Source organism: Manis javanica, chromosome 2, assembly GCF_040802235.1.
Source record: "Manis javanica isolate MJ-LG chromosome 2, MJ_LKY, whole genome shotgun sequence".
NCBI classification, from domain to species: Eukaryota; Metazoa; Chordata; class Mammalia; order Pholidota; family Manidae; genus Manis; species Manis javanica.
Window position 1 is genome coordinate 69,130,170 of NC_133157.1, and position 10,280 is coordinate 69,140,449.

General features: G+C 44.2%; 1 protein-coding gene across 2 annotated transcripts in view; it reads right to left on the reverse strand.

Moving 5' to 3' along the window:
• CEMIP2 (cell migration inducing hyaluronidase 2) overlaps window positions 1-205 on the reverse strand; it is a 76,032-nt gene extending 75,827 nt beyond the window's left edge. Inside the window, exon 1 of one of the 2 annotated variants that reach the window (XM_073228643.1) lies at window positions 111-205. The gene's annotated coding sequence lies outside the window, so the exon portion shown is untranslated. Of the gene's footprint in view, window positions 1-86 lie in introns of both variants that reach the window. The other variant, XM_073228644.1, reaches the window with a different exon arrangement.
• Between the last annotated feature and the right edge of the window lie 10,075 nt (window positions 206-10,280).

Sequence of the window (10,280 nt, forward strand, 5' to 3'; positions counted from 1 at the left end):
CTCTGCACCCCATCAACGCAAACGGACTTGCAGAACTCCCAAAATGTTTCTGTGTGTCCGGCCACCTGCACCACAGCCACCCCCACCTGGCCAAACACGGGTGCTGGCACCTTAGCCCTTTCGGAAGAACCGGCCTGCTCTCGGACTCAGGACAGCTCCTTTGAGTTCAGAGTGGCCCGGGCACCTGGCGCCTATGCCAGAATAAATATACCTACGCTCCCCACGCCCCCTGCCTGCGCCACTCTGGAGTGGCTGCCCCTCTCGGGAGTGACGCTAAAAGCCACTCCCCTGCCCACCCCTGCGGACTTCCGCCCCGGGACTGGAGTAGCCGGGCCGCCACCACCCGCCCGTTGCTGGAGCGGCGCTCTCTCCAAGCCTCGGCTCCCGTTGAGAGCGCGGCCCGGGCTTGATCAGTCAGACGCACCAGGTCTCAGGCTAGTGACAGCAGCAGGACTGCCAAATCCGGGCCGTCGTCATCCTCTGTTTACTCGGAATTGGAATTTTTCCCGCTAGGGAACTGTTCCAGCGAATACTGTAAAGATAGGATTGTTCAGCTTGCAGGGTTGCTCTTTTCGGTCCCGCTCTCTCTCCCTCCACCCTTTTAATAAAAACTCAGTCATGTAACCACGACACACCCAGCAGGCAGGCAGGGGAATTCCCTCTTTCGAGGGTTTGGTACAGGACTTTGTAGAAATCAGTGTCTCCAAGTCTTGGCTCATGATAAGATTCCTCTAGGACACTGAAATTTTTGGACTCCCAGAGCTCACACAACCTACTGAACTAGAGGTGCCTGGAATTATAAGTTTGAGAAACAATGCTAGAGAGCATCCCTGATTAATTAAAACCTGTTTTGGCAGGTGCTCCAAAACCTAGTGCTACGACCTTAAAGAATTACCCAACTTTGGGAGCCACCATCTCTTTTGGGAGAGGGAGGAAGTTTCTTAAAATCAGGCAGATGGTTTTGAATAACCAACTGGAAGGGATGCAGGACTGTTCTAGAGGTCCAAAGGTGAAAAGTTTAGGGCCATGCCTTATGAAGACAGGACAGGTACTGTGTCACCCTGTGCAGTAAACTGAAAAATAGCTCCCCAAAGATATCAGATCCTAATCTAGAACCTGGAAAGTTTCCCTTATATGGAAACAGGGTCTTTGCACATGCAATTAAGTTAAGGATTTTGAGTAGGGGAGGTTTCCTGGGTTATCAGGGTGGGCCCCTAGCTGCAGGCATGTGTCTCTTTATGAAAAGAAGGCAGAGAGGAGAAGGTGATGGGACCCTGGAGGCAGACACTGGACTGATGCAGGCACAGGGCAAGGAATGCCAGCAGTCACCAGAAGCTACAAGAGGCAAGGGAGGATTCTCCCCTAGAGCTACCAAAGGGAAGGTGGTCCTGCCCCTCTTTGATTTCAGACTTCTGGTCTCTGTGAGCCTGGGAAAATAGATTTCTGTTCTTCAAAGCAACCAAGTTTGTGGTAATGTGTTACAGGAACCACAGGAAACAAATACATCCTATGACTGTTGCAGTGCCAACTTTACATTAAAACACCCATTTTCTGAATCTTCATTAAATGTCAGGCACTTTGCTTGGAGCTGGCAGATGCCATCTAATTTAATCCTCCCAATAACTATAATTCCAATTTTAAAGATGAGGGCATGAGGACTCAGAAAGATTAGGGAGCTAGCCCAAGGTCACACAGCAAAAGCCTGTTGGAATCAAGTCTGCCGACCACTCACACATTAAAAATAACAATTACAAATTCATATAAACTATTTTAAGGAAAGTTTTGGTTCTAAAGGGTATTACTTCCATTACCTGTATCTATTGCCAAGAACAAAAGAAAAAGTTGAGGACGCTTGGGTGCGGCTGGGGGGTGGCAGGGAGGAAATAAAGGAACTCTGTACCTCCTACTCAATTTTGTTGTGAACCTAAAACTACTCAAAATAAAGTTAATTAACAAAAAAAAGGGGGGGAGGGTGAATCTTTAAATAACCCACCTTTGAGAATTTTATAAATTCTCAATTTCTTTTGTTCTTAGGTATTTATCAGGAACATGAAAAATGAGCAGTTCTTAAAATAAGGCAAATGGTTTTGAAATAATGCAAAAGGAAATTACAAAGGAGAGAGAACACAGTGAAAGACCACAGACTTCTCTGCTCATTGGCACTGATATGTCACCAGCCAGGTTCCCTGGGAAGCAGGCTCTGAAACAGAGAGGCAGGATGTTCACTAAAGAATGCCCAAGGGGTCAACATCTGTGGAGGGAGGGACAGGAAGCAGGATGGGCCTCATGGAGAAGTTGAGCTGCAGTGTGAACCCAACCACAGGCTCAGCAGACCTCCCTGGAGGCCCTGGAGTAAGCTGGGCCCTTCAGAATGACTGGACCTAGATAGCTGGACCTTTATGTAGCCTCGCAAATTAGTTCTTGGCTGTGGTGCAGTCTGGGAAGTGGCATGACCTGGGCAAGGGACCCAGCAGTGGAGGCAGTCCCCAAGGGTACCGGTTGCTGACAGTGCTCACGGCGGCAGCACCTCCTCCCTTGAAGACAGATCTGGTGGGTGCATTGCCATATCACCCCCTCGCCCAGTTTGTGACCCCCTCACCGTTGTGCCCTCCTTTCCGTGTGAGGAGGGAAAGCCGCAGGATGGTGGGGACACTGGTATGATGTGTCTTTTTCCTGGTGGTGATGGTGTGAAGTCTGAAGGCAGGAGAGCACATTGGCTCGGAGTTGAGGCCCTTCAGTCAGGTTGCCTGGGTTAGAGCCAGGGTCCTAGCTCACTTGCTAGGTTACTTTGGACAAGGTGTCCAGCCTCTCTGTGCCTCAGTTTCTTCATTTAAAAATGGGAATAATATTAGTGCCTAGCCCACAGAGTTATGTGGATCAAACACAGTAACGCTGGAAGGGCCTTGGCCACACACCTCCACGGGCCCCGCACAGGGCGTCAGCAGTGCCTCTGGTCACCTCGTCGTTCCCCTATGTGATTGGCTAAACTGGAATCCTACATCAGGTTACATTCCCTGACTTTTTTTTATGGCAATTAGAAACTGAGTACTCTGGGAATCCAATTTGGAGGTAAAGGCCATGAGAAATATACAGTATGCATTACCTAAAGGAAGCTGGCACTTTCTTCTTAATGGTGAGAACCAGCAGCCACATTCCAAATGTGCCCTATTGTTTCAACCTCTCCAGCTCTGTGTGCTTCCCTATCCCCATCCCTCTGCCAGTGCCAGCCCAACCCTTTACCACACTTGCCACTGTCCTTCTCACCTCCTGAGAACTGTATCAAATGTCACCCTGTCTGTGAACATTCTAGGGGAAGTCAGGGCCTCCCCTTAGCTCCAGTGGCACTGCTGCAGCCCTCCCACCCTGCACAGTGAGTACTGAGGAGGCCTTACCCCCAGCCACTCATTTCCATCCTGCCCACTCCTCACAGCTGGTAGACTGGGCACCTGAAGATTCAGAGATTCAAGATGAAACCTCATTTTTTTTTTAATCAGTTAAGTGGTTTTTTTAAATTGAGATACATACAATAAAATGCATAAATATTACTGTACAGCTTGATGAATTTTGACATGTGCATACACTCCCGTATCACCCAGATCAACATATCAAACATTCTCACCAATGTTCGACACTGTTTGCTGAATGGGTGACAAAGTAGTTTGCAGAGCCACTGGGGAGAGCAGAGAGGTCCGAAGACCATGATTTGGAAAGACTTTATGCACCGCTGCATTTAACATTTCATGCCTCTGCTTGCTTTGCATTCTCCAGCTCCAAACCCTTTTAAAATAGAACTTGGCCTGAGTGTCACCCACTCTTCTCCTGCATTCCCCCAGGCTGTTAGAAGTTAATTCCTGCAGTGTTTCAATCTATGAGGGTTTGAACAGATCATTTTTAAATCATGCTTTTCTGTTTATACATGTTCCCTGTTACATTAGTATATGGGTGTGGGAATGATTCCCCAGGTGACTAATGCTTCACTAGGAAGGTGTTGATATGCTGTTTGCCACCCTCACCTTAATTAAAAGTCTTATAAGAATTTTTTCCCATTGGCCCAGTGCAGTATCATTACGGAATGTTTGGGTGACCTTTCTCTGCTGTAATACAGCTGAGATTTTACAAAACCATCCTTTCTATTTTATATCCTTCCACCCAACTCACCTCATTCTTGCACTTCCTCAGCTTATGAAGACTGTGTATTTCCACTTAGATTTTCTTGGATACGTCCTTTAAAGTATGATGTAAACAATTCCGATAGAGCTAAAACTCTGACACAGTCTTTTCAGAAAAAGGAAAAGCACTTGCTCAAGTTTAAGCCTCCAAATTCTGTTAGGTAAGTAGGAATCAAACCTCTTTTCTTTTTCTCATTTGAAAACATGAACTTCTACTCTGAAAAAAAGTGGTACCTTATCCTGATTTCTACCAAACCCCTTCAAATTTAGTAAGATACATACCTTTAGCATTTTTCTATTTTAAGGACCCAAGCAGGCATCTCTGTCAGTGGTTTTGCTTCGCTGTTGGCATCTGAACCCAAAAACTAGAAGGAACATTTCCCCAGTCATGTCATTTCACAGCCGAGGAAACTGTCCTTGAGGAGGGAAATGCATTACCTGAGGTTACTCAGCTGGGATGAAGTTGCTACTGTAACTTATTTTGTGTTAAGATTTTCTTCTACTATGTCTCAGATATAAGCAGTATTTTAACACTGCCTTCTAAGTTTGCTTTATAAGGATTACATGAAGCATATAAACTGAAGAAATGCACCTGAGGAAAGCTGCATTTTTTTATTATATTAATATATGCATGTGTATTAAAGATTTCAAAGAGGGAATTTATGTAAGAAGTGAGAAAGCTGATTATGTATATGAAATACATATATTTTAACTTGAAGTAATACCAGTATCCTGAAATCATGCATTATCTCCTGGGCCCTCTTCTTCATGTTCCTTCCAGGCAACCAGCAAAAAAGCACGGGCCTATTCTATCTCCAAAGATTAAGAATCTTGTGTAGTCTTCGACAGAGCATCGTCAGAAAGGAAAAGCAAGATTAGGAGCACCCTACCTATGTAAATTCATAGTCGTCAAAGTCCACAAAGTACACTGTATAAAAGCTCTCTGAATTTTCCATAACTATTATTAAAAACTAAATAAAGTACAATTTAAAAAGAATAAATCCCGGCCATCTCAGGGCCATCTGGATGCCAAAAAGCTCTCTGGGAAACTTGAAGTCACCACCGATTTGAAAATCCAGTTAACAACTTGTTCAGAAGTTACCAGCATTCCAGCTTCATTCCCCAAATCTTTGTGACATTTCTACATTCCTCTCTAAAGAAATGAACATGCAACTATTATGAAAGAGAATCAAGATTACTTGAAATAGTATAATCGAGAGCAAGCCATGAGATATTTCCCAAGTTTTTAAGAGTACAATGGAAAAATGACACAAGCAGAAGGATCTGATTTGATGTTCCATCTGGATATAAATTTACCACACCTTTACACTGAGGCATGTTTTCAGAAAAGCACAGTTAAGATGTATTACAAGGTGCTTAAAACTGGAAGGAAGAATTTCAGTACTGTCCATGGTCACATCAACATATGGTCTTGGTAACTGAGCTGAACATAGTTTAGAAAACTCAGAACTCAGTTATTTATTCAACAAATACTTAATGTTGGCCTGCGTGCCAAACACTGACAGATTCTGAGTCAAAGAAGACAGCAAATGCAGATGTACTTAAGTAGGGGTTCCTCTCTAAGAGAAGCAAACTGATATGTAAACCACGAATATGCCTGTGATAATAAAGCTTGTGAAAAGCTCTCCAAAGCAGATAAACAAAATTATGAGTAGTGAGTGGGAGAGAAGTTACATTGATGGTTCTCAGTGAACCACACCTCCCGGGGTTCATGTTCCTGTGATTCAGATTCAAGATGGAACCTGTTTTTTTTTAAATTAGTTAGTGTTTTGTTTTGTTCTTTAATTGAAGTACATACAATAAAGCACAAAGATCTTAGTGCATTTTGACTCGGAGTGAATTTTGATCCCCCTCCCACACTGACTCTGGATTTGGCCGCTTGACTTCCTTGGGCCAATGCAACAGTGGCAGAGTGGTGTAAGCAGAGGCTTCAAGTGCCCTTGCACAAGTTGTCGGGGCCTGATTGGTGGAGGGGGTACTTAAGAAAATGTGGTCAGAGAATACACAGGAAGAGACAGTTAAGCTAAGAACCAAAGGATGTTAACCTGAGAACAGAAATTTGAGAAGGAAGGTAAGTTACAATGGTGAAAAGAAAGGGCCAGCGCAGGGTGACCCTAAGGAGCAGGGAGTCTAGACTTGGAATAATGTGGACCCAGGAGAGGCCAACAGCAAACTTTTTGCATACTTTCTTCTTGGACTGACCTTATCCAGACACCAAATAAATTAAAAGAAGTCATAACAGTCCAAGAATTTTCTGGACAGATTCTTCATTTTATATAGAAATGTAGAAAAATTGCTTGGCTGAGAATAAGCAACGGTTTTAAGAAAGCCAAGCAGCTTTCACTTTTGTGCCCTTGGAAGTCCCAGATGCCATGTGAGAACCCAGCTACCCCACTGGAGGAACCACATGGAGGGATGGTTGTGCCTTCACTTCCTGCTCATACCGACAGACCACGTGTGGGGAAAGAATCCCCGAGATACTGCAGAGAGAGAAGACCCAGCCATCTTAGGGTCCCAGCTGAGGCCAGCCCCAGCTGTCCCACAGAGTAAATGCAGGCTTATGAGTGAACTGCCCAGGTGAGCCGAATCCAGATTTCAGTATCATGAGCACATGAGTTGACATTTTAAGCCACTAAGTTTGGAGTGGATGTTACGCAGCAATAAAATGCCTCAACCAGTGGATCTTGACGGGAGGCGATTTTGTACCCCAGGGGATATCTGGCAATGTCTTGTAGCTGTCACTGTAAGGGTACAAATACTGTTGACATCAAATGGATAGATGGTAGGTGTCTTGCTGGGCGTCCTGCAGAGCACAGGACAAAAAACTGTCGGACCCAAAAGGTCGCAAGTGCCCAGATTGAGAAACCCTGACCTAAATGTGCATTTAAGGTTTTGATAGGTAACTGTTAAGCCGTCTTGCATAGAGGCTATGCCAATATATTTTCCCAAGAGTAATGTATGAGAATATCTGTTTTCCTATCACCTCACCAGCAGCATATATCAACAGATACACAGATATGTAGATATAAATACAGGAATAGATATAGATACGTACCTATCTTTGCCATACGAAAAAATACTATCACTTTAACATATATTTTTCTAATAATAATTGAGGGTATCTTTTTACACATAAGAGTCATTTGTAGTTCCTTTTCTATGACTTGTCTGTTCCTACCCTTTATTCATTTTTCTACTAGTCTGCTTTTCTTATTCTCATTGGTTTGTAAAAGCTTTCTATATATTAAGGAAATTATCCTTTTGTTTGTGATTTGAGATGAAACTGTTATTTCCCAGTTTAGCCAACTGGTTTAGGGTGGTAAATAGCTAGAAATCAAACTGTACCCAAAAAACCACACTTAAGTGAAAAAATATGTTTGTAGCTGCAACTTGAACCAGTATAAGAAGCTAACAAATGATGCACTGAGGAAAGAAAACTAATGTTTGATTCTAAGAACCACACAATTCAGAGAACCAGCACAGGTGAGCAGGGGGTGCTGAGATCAGGGAAGAAGGAAGCCCCCTTGGAGGTCAGACCGTGAACCCAAGAGATTGAATTTCAAACTGAAGGCAACCAGTTAAAACAGTAGATGATACCACAGGTCAAAGGTCAAGCTCTGAGTCTGGTCTCTAAGCTCGCCTTTACCTTCTGAATCATTTGACTCTTGTACCTCTCTCAGCCCCGCCTCATATAAAAATGACTACCAAGCAGGATGCATATCCAAGGGTTCTGGAGCCACACTGTTTCAGACTGAGTCTCAGCAATACCACTTATTAGCTGTGTGACTTTGGACAAGTTACTTAAGCTCTCTGTGCCTCTGCTTCCTTCCCTTTCAGATGGGAATAATCATAATACCCACTCCACGGAGCTGTTATGATATTAAATTATTTAATAAATGTGAACTATTTAAGAGTGCCTGTACATATATGCATACAGTTGAAGTTATTTAATGTTATTAGTATACACGAACACAGACACTCTACTTCAGACAGGTAACACAGTATCTCAAATTTCCAGTCACCACATATGTACAATTATCTTCCTTTCATAGATAAGGAAACTGAGGCCCAGAGAAAGTAAGACCCACTTTTTTTTAATCACCGTTAGGACATCTTACAATATTTTAAAAAAAGGTGCATCTTTATAAGGAAAGCTTGGAGAAAAAAATCTTAATTACACAGGCAAGGAAAACCTGCAGATGGTGTATAAAGTATTGTTGTGAGAACCAGAAATTAGCCTTGTTCTATTGCTCAAGAGGGTGCAAGAGGTATCAATAGGCAGAAATTCAAGGGATGCAGAGTTTGGATCAGCCTTATGAAGAACTTCACTTTCCGTTGCATCCCTAGTCCCTAGCTCAGCTCTCAATAAATACTTGTTGAATGAATGAATGAATGAATGAATGGTCAGAACTGCCTCAGGGGCACTCACTCCATCCTGGCCATGTGTAAGAAGAGGCTACAGCTAAGCATCTGATGGAGGGTTAGAGTAAATGCTTGTTGACATTTAATTATCCTGAGTTGTCAGGAAGAAAAATGATCCTGGTGAAAATGCAGTAAAGAGAAGTCCCTCTCAGCACCACCAAGAGACTGAATTCTGATTTTAAAAGTTCCTGTACTTCAGGAGAAAGTAACTTCAAAATGAACCCTGTCTGAGGCTTGTCTAGCTGGTGAGTCATTCTTTCTGCAGGACAAAGGCAAGACCAATCTACTGATACTCCATACAGGTGAAATCAAAGTAAAGGAGAAAGTTGTAAGCAGCCTGAAAAAAAGGGTTTCCAGCAAGAAAAAAGAAGAGAGAATAAATGGTTCAAAAGGGCATTGGCAATGTATAGATGTTAATAGAAATTAACAATAACAATTCCTATTATTTTAGAACTTAGTATGTGCCAATAACTGTGAGAAACCAAAGTGTCAATGGGATGACAGTTATCTTCCAATTTTTGAAGATATTGGAGCCTAGGAGGCCTAAGTTCAAATTCCGACTGGGCCAGTTAATTGTTGTTTGATTCTGGGCAATTTTTCCAAATCTGTGCTTCTCTTTTGCCACATGTAAGTAAGTAAAAAGGGGATAAATAATTCCACAGCGTTATAATACACTATGTGCAAAACAATCTACCACAGGACCCAGTATATTTTTGGCACTACCTCTCCCCTCCTCACCCCCATCTGTACAACATAAGGAGCTGCATATGACAGTTGGAACTGACGAAAGATTTAATAAATGAGGGAGTCTTCCTTCCCTAGGGACGTTTATTCTGAGACTGGACAGCTACATGCAAACAGCAGCCCTTACATGGTGCTTACTGAGGCAGGAACTGTTGGGGGTGTCTCACAGATACAGATGTAGCTAACTACTAATCCTGCCGATCCTCACAACAACCCTGTAAGACAGATGGTACTATGATGCACACTGCACAGATGAGAGGACTAAGGCAGAGCACCTAAGTAATTTGTGTGACATGGTATAGCTACGAGATGCCAGAAATCTGCAACCAGACAGTCTAACTCTTCACCACCTCACTAACCGCCTGCCTGTAAGCAACAGTGTGAAGGTCACCGATGACCTTGAAGGTCCTTCCAGCAGAGATCCCATGGGTCCACAATCTCAGTATTGTATGAACAACTAAAGGGGTTCAACAATGACAGACGGAAGAGATGAGTTTAAAACGGGAAGTAAGAGCAGTCCTGGTGCCTCCGCGGGGGCGGCATCTCCCCAGCCCGGGGGGAAGGTACCCTTCAGAGGAAGGCTGGCATTCCCAGGAAGGACAGCAAAAAGGCGACGTTTCCTCAGGCCAGACCCTCGGTGTCCTAGTGTGACAGTGCGACCAGTCACCCGTGCGAGCTTTCGCACGCTCACACACACAGGGAACAGCCCCGTGCGCGGCGCGGCGGCGGTGGGGCGGCCGGGACGCGCGCGGGAGAGGCGCTGATCCCTGAGCCCGCTGCGCCTCCCCTGCTTGCCCGGCCACGTCAGGCAAGGCTCAGGCTGACCGCAGGGGGCGCCGAGAACCCACGTTCCATATGTGAAACTCTGGTTTTAAAAGCTCTTACCCGTGGATTTAGGTTGGGGTTTGGATTTTGAGGGGAAAG